This window comes from Bos grunniens, chromosome 26, assembly GCF_055505025.1.
Source record: "Bos grunniens cultivar Pamir isolate PY7600 chromosome 26, Bosgru_T2T1.0, whole genome shotgun sequence".
NCBI lineage: Eukaryota > Metazoa > Chordata > Mammalia > Artiodactyla > Bovidae > Bos > Bos grunniens.
The window spans coordinates 39,181,256-39,199,366 of NC_141190.1; the positions used below are offsets into that span (position 1 = coordinate 39,181,256).

Below are 18,111 nucleotides of genomic sequence, written 5' to 3' on the forward strand. Positions count from 1 at the left end.
AGGAACACCAGCTACATCTATTACTGTTACTGTTGTTTTTGGCTGCCACCCAGTTTTCTATTTCCAGCACTTTCTCTTGTTTTGGGAACAGAGACCCTAAGTGATCGATAGCAAGTGAAGATGCCTTGCCCAGCCCTGCCCCATGGCCCGACCCAAGGTCAGGTATGGCCAGCAGGTGGGGACTGGTCTGTTTCAGCAGCACGGGGATGCCAGGAAGGAGGGGGCAGCCCCTGGCCCAGGTAGCGGGGTCCCAGAGCAGCAGCTTCTCATGACTGGGCATGGCCAGCAGAAGTGTGTTTCCTAAACCTGCTGAGGTGGGGCAGGACCAGGTGCCTGGCCGCAAGGAGCCCTGGGAAAGCCCAGGTGAAGGTCTCCTGAACCTCACCTTGGGCTTGGCACTGAGACCTCGGACCCTCCAGCTCCCAGGGCTCCCTGCTTCAGGGCTCAGGGTTCTCTCAAGCTTCAGGAACCCAAGATCTCCAGGGGATTCTTGGCCCCTCTTCCCATCCATTTGAGGGCAGAGCAAGAGGCAGGCAGCAGATGTGCCAGGTCATCTCTCAGAGTCCTGGGTGGAAGGGAGCCTAGCACAGCCTGCTTCTGGGGTGACACCTCGCTCACTCATTCATTCGTTCTCTCACTCATTTGCAGTGCAGACACTAACTGAGGTCTGCTCAGTGACCTCTCACTGAGCGCTCGAGAGCAAAGGGGACATGGCCTCTGTCCCTTTAGACGGGGACCTAATAAAGACATAAATCATGATAAGTGCTTTAATGGAGAGACTGGGGAGCTGTTGGGGAGAAACATGGAGACATAACTTTTGGATTGATGGGGAGCGGGTTTGAGGAATGAGATCTGAATACTTGTTGGAGAAGGTGGGGGTGATATGTGTCAGAGTGCTCAGAGCAGCATTATTTGTGACACTAAAAATTTGGAAATAAGCCACTGTCAACAGAGAGTGGGTGAATGAGTTATTTTCACAAAACCTGTGGGTATATACATCAAAAAAATTTTTTTCTAACTCTATAAACTTGAAATATTTCATTAAAAAAAAAAAAGGTACTGGAGTGTGTATCTGACCAAGGGAATGACATGTGCAAAGGCCCTGAGGCAGGAAATTTTCCCAGTGAGGAAGAAAGTGAAGGTCTGGCTTTTGCCCTGCAGGCTACCCCACGACCTCTCTGTTTGAATATCTGCTTTTAGCTGCCCCTGAGATCATGGGAAAGGCCCTTGGGAAGGCCTTGTGGGAATCCTGGGTGTCAGCTGGAGGACAGTGAGATGGTCGCAGAAACTGGACTATCTGCGGCATTGCCTGCCTAAGCTAGCCTTGTGGGAGGGGAACCCCTGGGGTGAGTCAGCCCTCTTTGGTTAGATGCAGTGGAGCCTAGTTGAGTTTCTGCCAAGGGCCCATGCTGATCCTTCTCTCCTTTTGTGGAGGAGTTTGCCTGCTCACCCGGCCATTGTGTGGGGTGAGTCACTGTTTCCCCCATTTTGTTGATCACAGACACCTTCCAACACGTCTGTTCAGCCCGAACTGCACACGCTGGTGAACTTCGACATCTGGACAAGTAAGCTGGGCACCCGCTTCGGCTGTGTGTCCAGGAACGGCTCTTCCAGAACTCTCTGAAATCCGTGGAAGCGGGGATTGCAGATTGAGGATCACTGATCCGGCCTTCTCTTTTCTGATGTGGAAACAGAGACCCAAAGAGGGGAGGCGTCCCATCTGAGGTCATGCGGAGAAGGAAGGAAGCGAGGGGCCCGAATGATGTTTGATCAGTCTGGACTGATTAGTCCAGAGCTTTCTCTTGGCCCTGAACTTGGGTCTCGACGTCCCTGGCCGAGATTAGTCCTCTGACCTCTCCTGGGGGGAGATATGTTGGGTCTGATTCTGGCCCTGCGAGCCCGCTGGGTGGGGTGGGAACTGCGGGTGTGAGATTCAGGCCAGGGCACCGCACCTGCAGGCGCTTCCTGCTGTCGTTCTGCGGGGGAGAGCGTCCCACCCCCTCCCTGTGACTTTCTGGCTGCAGCATCCTCCAGCATTTACTGGGTGCAGGGCAGGGTGCTGGGTGCAGCAGGTTGTGGCCTCTGCCCTGCTGGACCCTCCTTCCAGCAAGTCAGTGCCAGGTTGGTTATTAGAGGGCATCCGGGCTTTGCCTGACAAAGTGCTGTGTGCCCCACATGACTCACTTCTCTCTGGGCCTCTGAGTCCCTAGCTGTTCGTTGAGAGGCAGGCTGTGTGATCACCAAGGCCCCTCCCAGCTCTGGCATCCATTAGTGCTGAGTCTGGTGGAGAGGAGGGAATAATTACAGCCCTTTCTCATTGAGCTTTCTTTACTGTGCTGAAATGCTTTACACCCTCATGACTCCTGGGTCTGTGAGGTCACAAGTCAGTGGAAGCACAGAGAGGTTGAGTGACTTTCCCAGAATCACACAGCTAGGAAAGGACACAATTGGGATGTAAACCCAGGCAGTCTGATCTGGGAATGTGCGATCTTAAATCACCGCTTATGGCAGGCTGAACAAGGGCTCCCAAAGATGTCAACATTTGAAATCCCTGCAACTTGTGAATATGTTACCGTGGTGGTAAAGGGACTTTTCAGTTAATTGAATTAATTAAAGAATCTTGAGATGGGGAGGTTTGCCTGGATTATCCTGATGTGCCCAGTGTAATCACAAAGATCTTTATAGGAAGGAGGCAGAGGGAGATTTGACTACAGAAAAGGAGGCCAGAGTGATGCAGCTTGAGAAACACTCAACCAGTGACTGCCAGCTTTTAAGATGCGGGAATGGACTGCAAGCTGAGGAATGCTGGCAGCCTCTAGGAGTCAGAATAGACATCAGAAAGAGTCTCCCCTAGAACCTCTGGAAGAAATCAGCCTTGCCAACACTTTGGTTTTAGCCCAGTGAATCCGATTTCAGCTTTCTGACTTCCAGAACTTTCAGATAATAAATTCATGTTATTTTTAAGCCACTAAATGTATAGTGATTTCTTATAGCATCATTAAGAAATTAAAATGATCATGTGCTACTCACACATCTCCTTGCAGCAGGCTCTCCTTTCTGTATTCAAGTTAGAGTCTGAAATCCTAGGGGTAGAAATTTAATCTGCCAAATACAGCTCTCCTTGGCCATTTTACAATTAAAGAAGCATTTTAGAAAAAGACTTTGTAAGGCCAACCACCTTGTCCCCATTTTCTCTGCTGTGTAATGGGAATTAGGAAGGGAAGGGGAGGAGGGAAAGGGTTATGGGACCCACAAAGACTCTGCCTCTGAAAAGCCCCAGGGGAATGTTCCATCTCCCAGGCACCATCTTTGGTCTTCTGTGAGTGATCACCTACAGTGGGGTTTTGATCAGATGCCCAGCACATCTTTGTGGGCTGAACAAGCACAGCCAGGTCCTTGCAGAGAACACAGGTGCTCTGGTTCATCTTCGGGTACCTGTGCTTGTGGTAGAAGTAGCCCTGGACTTGGTCAGGAATTTAAAAAAATACATTATTTATTTATTTGGCTGCATCAGGTCTTGATTGCTTTTTGCAGGATCTTTTTTAAAAAATTTATTTATTTTAATTGGAAGCTAATTACTTTACAATATTGTGGTGGTTTTTGCCATATATTGACATGAATCAGCCATGGGTGTACATGTGTTCCCCATGCTGAACCCCCCTCCCCGCTCCCTCCCCATCCCATCCCTCTGGGTCATCCCAGTGCACCAGCCCTGAGCACCCTGTCTCATGCACTGAACCTGGACTGATGATCTGTTTCACATATGATAATATATATATTTCAATGCTATTCTCTCAAATCATCCCATCCTCGCCTTCTCCCACAGAGTCCAAAAGTCTCTTCTTTACAACTGTGTCTCTTTGCTGTCTCGCATATAGGGTCATTGTTCAGTTCAGTTCAGTCGCTTAGTCATGTCCGACTCTTTGCGACCCCGTGAATTGCAGCACGCCAGCCCTCCCTGTCCATCACCAACTCCCGGAGTTCACTCAGACTCACGTCCATCGAGTCAGTGATGCCATCCAGCCATCTCATCCTCTGTCGTCCCCTTCTCCTCCTGCCCCCAATCCCTCCCAGCATCAAAGTCTTTTCCAGTGAGTCAGTTCTTCACATGAGGTGGCCAAAGTACTGGAGTTTCAGCTTTAGTATCATTCCTTCCAAAGAAATCCCAGGGCTGATCTCCTTCAGAATGGACTGGTTGGATCTCCTTGCAGTCCAAGGGACTCTCAAGAGTCTTCTCCAACAGAGTTCAAAAGCATCAATTCTTCGGCGCTCAGCTTTCTTCACAGTCCAGCTCTCACATCCATACAGGACCACTGGAAAAACCATAGCCTTGACTAGACGGACCTTTGTTGGCAAAGTAATGTCTCTGCTTTTGAATATGCTATCTAGGTTGGTCATAACTTTTCTTCCAAGGAGTAAGCATCTTTTAATTTCGTGGCCACAGGTACCATCTGCAGTGATTTTGGAGCCCCCAAAAATAAAGTCTGACACTGTTTCCACTGTTTCCCCATCTATTTCCCATGAAGTGATGGGACCAGATGCCATGATCTTCGTTGTCCTTAAAGATCCTTAACTGCTCATGTGTTAAGGGTCACTGTTACCATCTTTCTAAATTCCATATATATGTGTTAATATACTGTATTGGTGTTCTTCTTTCTGACTTACTTCACTCTGTATAATAGGCTCCAGTTTCATCCACCTCATTAGAACTGATTCAAATGCATTATTTTTAATAGCTGAGTAATATTGCATTGTGTATGTGTACCACAGCTTTCTTACCCATTCGTCTGCCGATGGACCTCTAGGTTGCTTCCGCGTCCTGTGCAGGATCTTTGTTGCGGCTCCCGGACTCTTGCTGTGGTGCTCGGGGTCAGTGGTTGTAGTGCGTGGACTTAGTTGCTCCATGGCATATGGGATCTTAGTTCCCAGGCCAGGCATCGAACCTGTCTCCCCTGCATTGCAAGGCAGATTCTTAGCCCCTAGACCACCAGGGAAGTCCCCAGGTCAGGAATTTAAACAGTCCTTAAAGAAAGCAGTTCTTTCTGTAGAGAAGCTATCTTGAGCTGATTTTTAAGGACAATGTGCTGGCTCCACAAAACCCAAGGTGAGGCCCTCTGGTCCTGTCCAGCAACACAAAAAGTGGGGTTCTTTTACCTTCCCCAGAGTGTGGCTTAACTGCTCATGTGTCAATGACAAAGACCCATGGGACCTGAGAACTCATGGACCCAGTTCCTCATCTGAAGAAACTAAGGCCCAGAGAGAGGAAGGGACTCCCTAGGACCACACAGGAAGTGAGTTAATGGTTTTCTTGACGGGAGTTTCAAGCTCTGAAATTATAGGGATTTTTTTCTGGGGTCATATTAAAACATGGGGTTCATTCACTCATCCATTTAAGACATTTTATTGTGTACTTACTCAGCCAGGCGCTAGGTATAGTCATGGTGCTAGCTTTTGAGGAGTAACCTTCTAAGGGGTGGGAGGGGTGGGTGACAATAAGCAAGCTTAAAAGCTAAATGAATAAAATAATTTAAGGTCATTATAGTTTATAAGGGACTTCCCAGGTGGTGTTAGTGGTAAAGAAACCACCTGCTATGCAGGAGACATAGGAAACATGGGTTTGATCCCTGGGTTAGGAAGATCCCTTGGAGGAGGACATGGTAACCCACTCCAGTATTCTTTCCTGGGAAGTTCTCCATGGACAGAGGAGCCTGGCGGGCTACAATCCATAGGGTTGCAAAGAGTCAGACATGACTAAAACAACCTAGCATGCTTGCACGCTTAGTTTATAAGGGGAGTGGATAAACAAGATGTAATAGGGAGTATCTGTTAGACAAAGTAATCTTTGTTGCCTCTCGAAGGAGGTGACCTCTTAGCTGGAAACCAAAGAAAGAGTCATAGGAAGAGTGTTTCAGGCAGAAGAAACAGCTGGAACACACACTCAGAGTTGGGGGGAGAGGAGGGAGGAACTGGAACCAAAGGCAGCCCGTTGCGGCTGGCATGAGTGAACCAGGAGATGAAGCTGGGGAGAGAGACAGGTGGGCTTTAGCCTGCAGGCCTTGTGGGTCATGGTAAAGAGTTCAGGTTTTATCCCAAGGACCATGGGGAGCCATTGGAGAGACTGGAAGTGGTTTGCTTTTGTAGACTGACCTAGGCTGCAACATGGGCAGTGGGTTGGATGGGAACCGGGTGGAGGCAGGGAGGCCATCGAAGGCTGCTGCAGTCATCCTGTGAGATGTGGTGGTGGCCTGGACCAGGCAGTGGCACACTGTGGAAGGGGAGGGAGATAGCAGAGTCAGAATGTCATTGGGAAAGAGAATCTATAGGACTTGGTGGATGGTTGCAGGTGGAAGACTGTTAGTTAGCTGTTGCCGTGTAAAAGGTTACTTAGCAGCTTAGAACAACTGTCAACATTTGTTAACTCACACTTTTTACGCTTCCCTGGTGGCTCAGATGGTAAAGCATCTGCCTGCAATGCAGTAGACCTGGGTTCGATCCCTGGGTCGGGAAGATCCCCTGGAGAAGGAAATGGCAACCCACTCCAGTACTCTTGCCTGAAAAGGCTACAGTCCGTGGGGTCACAAAGAGTTAGACATGATTGAGTGACTTCCTTTTTGTGAGTCAGGAATTGGGGAGTGACTCAGCTGGGTGGTGCTGCTTTGGGTCTCAGGTCACAGTCAAGATATTAGCTGAAGCTGCCTCACCTGAACGCTTGACTGGGGCGGAAAGACCCACTTCCACAGGTGCTCACACACACGACTGGCAGATTAACAATGTCTGTTTCTTGGCAGTCTCAGCGCCTGGCCATATGGGCCCCTCCATAGGCATCCTCAGAGTGAGTGTCCCAGGGCAGAGGGCACAGTCCTGTCATGTCCACCACATCCCCTTGGTTACACAGGTTCAGTGCAGGAGGGGACTGCACAGGCCATGAGTCCCAGGAGGCAGGAATCCCTGGGTGGGACTTCCCTGGCGGTCCAGTGGTTAAGACTCTGTGCTTCCACTGCAGAAGGCGCAGGTTCGATCCCTGGTCTGGAAACCAAGATCCCACATGCCAGGCAGCATGACCAAAAAAAAAAAAAGAGATTCACTGGACCATCATGGAGGCTGATTATACTGCAGAGGCCATGAAGAGGATGGGATGGGGGGATGACACTGAGGCCTTTGGCCTAAGTGGCTGGGTGAACGGTGGTGCTGTCTGCTGAAAGGGGGAAGTACATGTTTGGGGGAAGACTGGTGGGAATCAGAACTCTTTTCTGGACCCCAGCTTAGGAGATTTCACCTCTGCCCTGGAAACCTTTCTACAGGTGCCACTGTGTTGTGCTGGTTTGGGGCTTCCATGGCCTCAGACTTGGGGGGAGCTTTCTCATGGCCTAGTTCTCCTCTGTCCCTCGAATTATCTTCATGTCAGTCTCGAGGATCGGGAATTAAGGACTAGGTATTCTTGAGTTCAAATTCCAGCTTAGCCACTTAGTGGCTGTGTGACCCTGGGCTGGATACTTGGCCTCTCTGGGCTTGTTCCTGCATCTGCAAAATAAATCCACTTTGGTGTGGTGGATTTATTGAATCGGCGATTATGTTGCTGTCGGGTTCAGGCTGGGGCCTGGCTCTCCCTGATCTCTTTACACCTCAGACTTCCAGCCCTTCCGTGTGCACAGTCATAGCTACATCATAACATGCCTAGGTCGCTGGGTGGATTTGATTGGGAAGGCTTTCTAAATAGTCTGTTCAGCTTCTTTTAAGTAGATGATGCAAAAATTCTGGAGACAGCAGAAGTAGTTATTACTCACAGGGAAATGCAAATATTTTTATGAATATCTTATGAAAATTGGGGCATTTTTTTCATGAGCAAACAGTCCTGTTTATTTCTCTAACAAAATAGCCACAGCTGTGCTTCAGGGGCCAACTGTCAATGCCAGTGGCTTTTCTCAGGGGTCAGCTCACCTCCCTCCTGCTCCTCAATCTCCCCACACTTTCTTTTCTTCTTTAACCCAGGGCAAACATAGTGAAGACAAAAGTGACCAAATTTGGGCTTTGCTGAGAGATGGGGATTACTTTTGCAGTGAAAAGTTAATTTTTGTGGCCAAAGTTTCTTAACTGTGAAAACCAGTGTGGGCAAAAGCATAGTAAGCCCGAAAGTACGTTTGGAAAATGATTTTCCTTGGAAAGGACATTTTTAAGGAGGAGGTCATTAGTGTTTGCAAGAGGACAGGGAGATCTGTCTTCTCTTGAAGGAAATGTTCACTAAACTGAAGAGACAGAGAAGGAGAGGGAAAGGGGTGAAGCCACTGGGAGGGGATGTTTGGGGAGCCAAGATAGAGAGCAGGAAGGCTGAAAATAGGGTTTGCCCATCCCGTGCGTGCCACTGTGCTAATCATACTCTCAATCTGAGCCTTACAAAGGGCATTTGGTTATTTCATTACACCAATTAGGAAACATGGCTTCCCTGGTGGCTCAGATGGTAAAGAATATGCCTGCAATATGGGAGACCTGGGTTCGATCCCTGGGTTGGGGAGATCCCTGGAGGAGGGCATGGCAACCCACTCCAGTATTCTTGCCTGGAGAATTCCATGGATGGAGTAGCCTGGTAGGCTACAGTCCATGGAGTCGCAAGGAGTCGGACACGACTGAGAGACTTTCATTTTCACTTTAGGAAATTGTGGTTCAGAGAGATTGGGGAGGTGTCCTGTGGCTACCTGATGGATAGAGGACCCGGAAGTCCAGCCATGCCTATCTGATGAGAGCCCCTACTCTTTGTTCACTGCCCCAGGAAAAGGGGCACTTGGTCCCCGGACAGGATAACTGACCCAGTAAGATAGGAGGAGACATACCCAAGGGCCAGGGCTGGGGAGGTGGTGTGCACCCTGCCCTTTCCATTTCCAGGAAGAAAAGTGCAGGCTCAGGAAAGATGACAGTGTATGATGTGGTTTTATTGTTTTAAAGTCCATTTGGAAGCCCTCTCTTCCCTCGTGGTCCTGCCCCTCCATCTGTTTATCAGTCTCTTCATCAACAAGTTATCGAGTATTTACTATGTGCCAAAGCACTGCCCTGGGTGTTTGGGAGACAGTAGGGAACAAAATAAAGATCCCTTGTTTGGTGAAGCCTTCATTCCAGGGGAAGGAGGGTTGGAGACGGGCAATAAGCCATATAGAATGTTACAGGGTGATGCATGCAGTAGAAATTAAAACTTCAAAGTTAAAGAGAGGTAGAGGGGTACTTCTCTGCTGGTCCAGTGGTTATGGTTTCCCCTTCCAGTACAGAGGGTGAGGGTTCAATCCCTGGTCGGGGAGCTAAGATATCACATGCCTTGGGGCCAAAATACCAAAAAACATAAAACAGAAGCAATGTTGTAGCAAATTCAATAAAGATTTTAAAAATGATCCACATCAAAAAAATGTAAATTATATATGAAAAGATAGAGGGATCTGGAGAGGCAGGCAGCAGGGTGGGTAGAGGCTGTAGGGTTAGAACAGTAAGCAGTGGGCATTGCTTTGGAGGGAGGGAAATGCCCTGCAACTAGGCACAAGTGGTTGTAGCACAGCATCATGAATGTTCTAGATGTCCCTGAATTGTTCACTTTAAAGTCATTAGTTTTACTCAGTAGGGAAAAATTATTTATTAGGAGAAAAACGTGGTCAGAGTGAGCTTCATGGAGAAAGTGATATTTGTGTAAAAGCCTAAAGAAGGGGAGGGCGTTAACATGGAGATGTTTTCTCCCAAGGAAAGAGGAGGGCTCCGGGCAGAGGGAACAGTAATAGCAGATGAACTTAGGTGAACCATGACCCCGGGGGTCACCAGCCTGCTATCTGTTTTTTGTAATAAGGTTTTATTGGATGATAGCCATGTTCATTTGTTTACATATTATATTGTCTGTGACCCAGGGACTTCAGCTGGGTCTTTACATAAAAAGTTCTCGAGCTAGAGCAAAGGTCCTCAACTGGGATGGTGCCTGGGTGTGCGATGAGCATGAGGAAGAGAGGATGGCTGGAGTGGAGGAGGGAGTCGAAGCCAGTGAGGTCAGAGAGGTCCTGTAGCCCTCCTGTATGACTTTCCCACAGCACCTCTGGCCAGTGTCTGGACAGATGCTGCCATCGTGTTGATGGAGTTGTGTGTGTTTGTGTGTGTGTGTGTTGTTGAGGAGGGTTGCGGTATGGTAAGAGAGATGGCCAAACTTGCGAGTCCTAAGACCTGGATTTTAGACCTACTGTCTGTCCCTTACTAGTCCTGTGTCCTCAGTTATCTCATTTACAAAAGTCACGATGGTGATGGCAGTGATGATGATGGTGGTGGTAAGGATGGTGGGATGTCGATGGTGAAGTTGGCGGTGGTGGGGGTGGCGGTGATGACGATGTGGTAGTAGGGATAACGCGGGTGTCGATGGTGAAGTTGGCGGTGGTGGGATGGCGGCGCGAGTGGGGATGATGGTGATGTTGATGATGTGATGATGGGGTTCGTGGAGGGGGATGGGGATGGTGGGGATGGTTAATGGCGATGATGATGATGGTAGTGGTGTTGATGGTGGCTACATTTAGTGAGCCCTACTGTATGCTAGATACTTGCACACTTGGCTCTAACCCCACAGCAGGGCGGGTTGGGTAGCAGCATCTTCCTTTGTGAGAGAAAACACTGAGTGACTTAAGGAAGGCCATTGCATGGCAGGGCTCAGATAACACGCTGTGACAGCCACTTATGTTCTGGTGAAGAGACCTGGAGGCAGTTTGTGTTAGCTGCTCAGTCATGTCCGACTCTTTGCGACCTCATAGACTGTAACCCACTAGGCTCCTCTGTCCATGGAATTCTCCAGGCAAGAATACTGGAAAGGATTGCCATTCCTATCTCCAGGGGATCTTCCAGACCCAGGGATCAAACTTTACCATCTGAGCCACCAGGGAAGCTGGTAACAGTGCAGCTGTCACTCAAGGGCTACAGCCTCTGGTCAAGGTGGCCCACTCTTCGCGCTGTCCTTGGGAACAAGGGTTTCCTGGGAGGGACCGTCCCCTGGCTGCCCTGCCCTCCTGCACTCCCCCACCCCCGCAAGCCACTGCAGAGGGCTCGCCTCTCTCAGGCTCGGTGTGGTGGGGAGGGGCCACGTTCCGCCATCCCCGTGGCAACCAGTTACCCGGCCTTGTGTCGGTGTGGGTTTTCCTAATTGAGGTTGTGGGATCCTTCTGGTTGTGGCTGAGGTTTTTCTGCCCTGGAAGCCCGACGGCGGTGTGGCCATGAGGTGGGGCCGGGAGGTGCTGGAACCTGCCCGCAGGCCACAGGCCACACATGCCCCGTGCTGCCCCGATGCCTCCCACCACTTCAACACTGTATTTCCTTTGAAGAACATACTGGAGGTTTTAGGTGCTTGCAGCTGACAGCTGGGGCACCGCAAAACGTTCCGTGGTCAGGATCACTGTATGTCTCTGCCGCGCCATGTCCGGTCCCACGGAGGGTGGAGCCGGCCCTGAGGCCCGGGCTGTGGGAATGTACTTGCTCCCCGTTTGCCCACCATGGTTTTTACCCACCCATCTGGTGGGTCCCCGTGAACAACAGAAGCCCCAAGTAAGCCACCGAGTTCAGCTCCCAGGTGTGTTAACAGGCCCTAGAAAGGCTTCCAGTCCCCCGCCCCACCCCTCCTTGCCTCTCTGAGTCTGGCCTGGGTGCTCCCTGAACTGGCTGCGTCTGCACCAGTGTTTGCCTTTTAAACCGAGCCCGGGCTTCATCCTGCATCCCGAGCCCCTCCCTTAGGGCTCTACACCGGTGGGAAGGGTCAGTGCTCCCAAGCGGTAAAGGTGGGGCAGGTCAGGCCATGGCCAGCACCTCTGCATGGGGAGGCTCTGTGTGCCCTGATTCTGCCCTCCTGCCTCTCTTGCCCACCCCTGGGGTCTTATGTCAAACCGGGAAGGCGCTGGACACACTTGAAGACACCAAGTGTCTTCCTGTCCTGGGAAACCGTGGATGTGGCTGCCCAGCATGAACGACACAGTTCCCATCACTGGAGACGCTGGGCCAGAGGTGCCCCTCGAGGTGTGTTTTCTTTCAACTGTTCCCATCAGTGGGTAGGTCTGGGGGGGTGTCCACTCAGTGCCCCTGAATCCTGACATCTCAACCCCAGCACTTTGGGACAGGGGGTAACAGAGTGGGGGGCAGTGGGGAGGGGGAGGATAGAGGAGGAGTGTCCTAGACTCAGGGGGCGTCCAGGGAACTTCACAGAGGAGGGTACCCTGAGGCAGAGACCCTGTGACTCCTGGCTATTTCTAGAAAGTAAGACCTACAAAAAACAGAACAAGGCCCCTGGCCCTTGTATTTGCAAGCTCCATCCCTTTGCCCTACCCACCCAATCAGCTCCCTTCTTATCTGTACCTACGGGATTGTAAAGAAACGGATTCATTTCGATATTTGGCAACACTAATATAATATTGTAAAGTTTAAAAATAAAAAAAAAAAAAAAAGAAACTCTTCTGATAAAAAAGATTCTGGGGCCCTGACCTGGTTCCACCCTCCCCCACCCTCTACTCCCCCTTCCCCTCCCAGGTGAGGAAACTCAGGTGGGGCGGGGTGCGGGGGCTGAGGCCCTGTCTTCCTTCCACAGTGGTTGCCAAGGGCATTGGGTTGGAGAAAGTCACTTGCAGGCTGAGATCACCTCAAGTAACTTTGTCTGGAGTCCCTTTAGAAAAGGCTTGAGTCACTCAGTGACGCAGTCCCAAAAGACCCTGTAATTGAGCTCTTGCCTTGTTTGGGGCTGTACAGAAAGACTGAACCAGTGGGCTCCCTCACAGCCCCCCACCAGCCAGGGCTGTGGGTACCACTGTGGCAGTGGCGAAGGTTGTGGAGCCCCGGGGGTAGGACAGAAAGGCCAGTGGCAAATAGGACGAGTGGAGAAAAGAGCAGACCCAGGGATCACCTGCCCCGCCCCCCCGCTCCCCATCAGGAAAACCGGCCTCTGAGAACACCCAGAGCCTCCCCATGGTGAGACTTTCTGGAAATCAGCCCTGCAGGCCACGCTGCAGAAATTGAGTCCTGCAAGCTCACCTGGGTAGAAAGGAATGGAACAGACTCTGTAACTCCACCGACGTCACAGGCAGTGTTGTCACAGAGCCTTCCACTTGACCGGCTGGAGCTGCTGAGTCATCAGCCACTGTGGCTGGGAACACAGAGAGCGAGCCTTCCCACGAGGTCCCAGGGATGCTCGAGACCCTCCCAGACCTTGATCCAAGTGTGCTGAGAGCCACACCTCTGGTTTTCATGGCTCTCACCCCCCGCCACCCCATCCCACACCCACCCCCCACCCCTGCACTGAGATGTATATTCTAAAGACCTGCTTTGTAACACAATTTGAGTTTCTAACAAATTTGGTCCCTTAGCATGACCTTTCCAAGCCTTAGCATGACCTTTCCAACCTCCTGATCCCCTAGTGACTCACAGGCCCTGTGGGAGGGGCTCGGAGATGGAAGGAGGAGGAGGCCCTGCGGAGCATCCTGAAGCCCTTTGTGGCCAGACCCTCCCCCAACACCCATGTTCTGGTGCCTTCAGCCAGCAGTGCTCTAAACCGTCTTGGCCAGGAGGCTGGCCATTTCTGTGGTTTTGATTGTGCTGCCTCTGGTCATGCCTGGCACTGCCTACCTTGGGAAACACCACTGAGTTTCTGCAAGTCTCACTCAGCCCTTCTGTCTCGCCCCATCCACAGGGGCCAGAACTAATCGGATTGTTTCAGAGTCAAGGCTGGCCCACGGCATGTGGCCTTATTGTTACTGTGGTTCGGTGGCTCAGTCGTGTCCGACTCTTTGTGACTCCATGGACTGCAGGGAACCAGGCTTCCCTGTCCTTCACCATCTCCCAGAATTTGCTCAAACTCATGTCCGCATGTGGCCTGCCTGGAGGGAAGATGTGTTGACCAGTTGGATCTGTCCTTTGGAAATTCTCTAGGCAAGAGTACTGGAGTGGGTAGCCACTCCCTTCTCCAGCAGATCTTCCCCACCCAGGGATCGAACCCGGGTCTCCTGCGTTGCAGGCAGATTCTTTACCATCTGAGTCACCAGGGAAAACCCCTTGGGAGTTTGGACTCAGGATTCTGGCCGATGGGTAGGGAGGGGGCTTTGGGGCCTGCCAGTTGCAGCACAATTCTGATACTGACTACCCTGAATGAGCAAAAACTCCACAGAGGGACCACAGTCCCCACCCTCACTTCAGACCCCAGACTCGAGTTTGGGTGTCCCCAGGCCACATGTACTTCTGACTAATTGACTACAAATTTGGGAATTTCCCCCAACCCCTCTCAGATTTGATTATTTGCTAGGATGACTCACAGAGCTCAGAAGAGCTCTAGATTTACAATTTTATTAGGGTGAAAGGATACAAATCTGAACCAGCAAAATGAGGAGATGTACAAGGCAAGGTCTGTGATGGACACGTCACCCTTTCAGCACCGGTGTGTGAGCACCAACCAGGAAGTTCACCCACACTGGGTCCCAGAGTTTTTATTGGGCTTTCATTACTTAGGCATGATTGATTGAATCGTTAGTCATGTGGCTGAACTCAGTCTCCAGCCTCCTTCCCCACCCCGAAGTTTGGACACTGTCATTTAACTCAAAGGCCCAAACTTCCGACTCCATGGTTGGTCCATTCTGGCATGGCCAGCCTCAGCCTGAGTCATCTCATTAGCATAAGCTCAGGTACAGTTCTAGGGATCCACCATGAATTAAACCCACATCCCCAACACTCAGAAAATTCCCAGGACTGGGAGGTCACCTCCCAGGAGCCAAGGACCAAGCCAGTGTTTTCATTATGGCCAGTTGGGTTCGATGCAAAGAGGTGAGTGAGCCTGGCATGGTCTGCAGAGAGGCAGAGACACCCCAGCCCCAGATTCTCCATGTCTCCATGGCATTCCTGTTCCTACAAACCCTGCTGCTCTTGACTGCCTCACTTTGGATTCCTAGAATCTCTTTATGACCCTTGTATTAATCCTCATCTTTGGGGTTCAAATTGAATGAGTCTCTCATCCTGGTCACCTTGGCTTGAACCGCACTCACCAACACAGTTTTGCAATCTGAGTCGACAAGTCTGTCTTGGAGGAATGTAGTCGGTGGGAAAACCAGCCTCCACTTCCTCAGGGCCCACAAAATACATCAGGTCCTCTACAGATCCCGGTGTGCCATCTCCAGGGGTGATGCTCTTCTCTATGGAGTCTGTAGAACAGTAAAGGTCCAAGGGCCATCAGAATGGGACAAGGCACCCAGGAAGTATATGGCGTGTGTGCCGATGATTTGGGTGGGGTTTGAAGGGAGTCCTTCCCGCTCCTTAGGGAGCCAGACTGGGCCCTGGAGTCATGGGTCCCTGAGGCCATCTCAGTAGCCTGTGCCCACCAAGGCCAGTAGTGAGCTTCTCTCCAGTGTCTCCTCTAGTTTTCTGGAAACCGTTGGGTCCATATCCAGCGAGTGGCCACATAAGTGGCTTTGTGGGCATCATGTGAGAAGAATGCCTGAGTCAGGCAGGGGACAGGGACCTGGGTTCTTAACAGAGTCAGACCCCAGCATCACTGAATTTGTCCAAACCCCTGTGTTTCTCTTCATATCCTTTTTAGAAGTAGGCAGAGCAGAAATAATAATCAGAGAAATTTCCAGAAAGCTTGGTCCTATCATACCATTTCCCACGTGATGCTCAAGGACTTGCTCCAACTTGACTCTGCATCAGAATCACCTGGAAGGCTCATTAATACAGACTGCTGTCCCCAACCCCCCACCCCTCCACGGCAAAGAATTTCTGACTCTGTAGATCTAAGGTGGAGCCCAAGGTTTTGCATTTCTAACCAATTCCCCAGTGATGCTGGTGCAACTGGCCCAAGGACCGCACTGGGAACCACTGATCGAAGGCGTGAAGGCAAGTCCTTTGCAACACATGCAGAGAGTCTTGCTCAGCGTCTACCCGAGGAACCTTTCTCTGACCAATTGCTCATTTGTTACTAGGGAGGAAGAGAAAAAGCCTTGGTGGGTACAGGCTACTGAGATGGCCTCAGGGACCCATGACTCCAGGCCCCAGTCTGGCTCCCTAAGGAGCAGGAAGGACTCCCTTCAAACCCCACCCAAATCACTGGCACACACGCCATATACCTCCTGGGTGCCTTGTCCCATTCTGATGGCCCTTGGACCTTTATTGTCCTACAGACTCCATAGACCAGGAGACCAGGAGTCAGGATGCCTGGGTCTTGGTTTATCTATTGTTTAATACGACTGTGTCGGGTCTTAGTTGCAGAACACGGGATCTCCATCGCGTCATGAAGGATCTTTCCTTGCAGCATTCAGACTCTCTAGTTGTGCCTTGAGGGCCAAGTGGTTCCTCAGCACATGGGATTTTAGTTCCCCAACCAGGGATTGAACCCATGTCCCCTGCATTACAGGTGGATGGATTCTTTTCCACTGGACCACTGGGGAAGTCCCTGCGTCCTGGTTCAGATGTAACACAAACTGAGTGATTTGAAGCAAAGTTCTTGCTGTTCTGAGTCTCTTTCCTCACTTGTCAAATGGGACCATTAAGAGGACCTACCTGTGTGGTTGATGAGAGGATTAAATGAGAAGATGTCTAAGCAAACAGCTTCCTGACCCTGGGAGTATAGGAAGTGCCACATTTCTTTAACTTCCAAATCAGATATACTGTAAGATTAATGAGAGGTTCGAAGTCAATTGTTTTGCCAAGGTCTGTCCCCCCATCCCTTCCAAAGATAGCACAAAAAGTCCTAGGGCTCCGAAGCGTGTATCAGTCACTCAGTCGTGTCCCACTCTTGGCGAACCCATGGACTGTAGCCCTCCAGGCTTCTCTGTCCATGGAATTCTCCAGACAAGAATACTGGAGTGGGTTGCCATTTCCTTCTCCAGGGATCTTCCTAACCCAGGGATCAAACTCAGGCCTCCCACATTGCAGGCAGATTCTTTACCCTCTGAGCCACAAAGTAAAGTGAAGTGAGTCGCTCAGTCGTGTCCGACTCTTTGCAACCCTATGGAGTGTATGTAGCCTACCAGGCTCCATTGTCCATGGAATTTTCTAGGCAAGTGTACTGGAGTGGGTTGCCATTTCCTTCTCCAGGGGATTCTTTCTGACCCAGGGATAGAACCCAGGTCTCCCACATCTCAGGCAGACTCTTTACCATCTGAGACACCAGGGAAACCCCTAAGGCTCCAAGGAGTCCCCAGAATAAGACCTCAGACCATCGGGGTCACTGCTGTTGCCTGTTTTGTCAGTGTCCTTTGGGGGAGGGGTCTCTGCGTCAGCTCCCCAGTGTCAGGCTGGCCCTGGGTCCCTCACTGCTCAGACTCCCTCATCCCTGGGATCCTGTGGGGACTGTGCCTTCCTGGAGCGCAGCCTTCCCCCCGCTGCCCCTCCCAGACACTCTCCCCCTCATTCTCATTTCAGTCCTCAGCCTTCAAAGTGCAAACACCTCCCTGGAAAACAGTAGATGCCACAAGAATAACAGCCAATTTCTTCCCCCACAGTGACGGTTTTCTCATGGCAGCTTTTTGGCGTGATCCTTTCATTCTTCCCTGGGGGTGTCCATGGGAGCGAAAGAAATGCCAATTAGTTTCTCAGTAGCTCAGCCTGTTCCGAGCGCTTAAGACGTGATAGCTCTTTATTACTCTGCTTTCTTCCCAAGTCCTGCGTTCCATCCCCGCTGGGGCTTGCCCGCCTGCTGGCCACTCTCCCCGCTTCCCCTGCTCTGCCACCTGCTTATCACACTTCTCTCAGCCCATCTGGGCTGCACCTTCATAAGGCCACTGCTGGCAGCCAAGGGGGGACCCTGGAGGCTGGAGAGAGCAGAGTGATATGCTAAGCCACTTCCTCCCTGGAGGCTGCTCCTGGGAACACTGCATCTTCCTGCCACCTACCTTTCTCCGGGTTGCGCTTGGACTCGTGTCCACTCGGGAGAGAGACCCACCACCCTGGTCCCTTGGTGTCTTCCCCGGAACTGTGAGTGGGTGGAGTTCAGCCCGTGTCCCCAAGCCTGATGTCTTGGTCTCTTCTCACTTCTGGTGGGAGACCTCCGGGCTGACTGCCAGCCTGTGTTGCTGGCATCCCCTCCTTGGAGGGAGCCCCCTTCCTCCCTGAGGCCCCCCACCTGCCTGACCACACCCCCAGCAGCCTCGC

The 18,111-nt window shown here is 51.1% G+C and overlaps 1 protein-coding gene across 5 annotated transcripts in view; it reads left to right on the top strand.

Moving 5' to 3' along the window:
* GRK5 (G protein-coupled receptor kinase 5) overlaps nucleotides 1-18,111 on the top strand; it is a 232,510-nt gene that overhangs the window by 82,315 nt on the left and 132,084 nt on the right. The window contains exon 2 of one of the 5 annotated variants that reach the window (XM_086377672.1): nucleotides 1,502-1,565. The exons of the other annotated variants lie outside the window; for them this stretch is intronic. The gene's annotated coding sequence lies outside the window, so the exon portion shown is untranslated. The remainder of the gene's footprint in view (nucleotides 1-1,501; nucleotides 1,566-18,111) is intronic. 5 annotated transcript variants of the gene reach the window in all.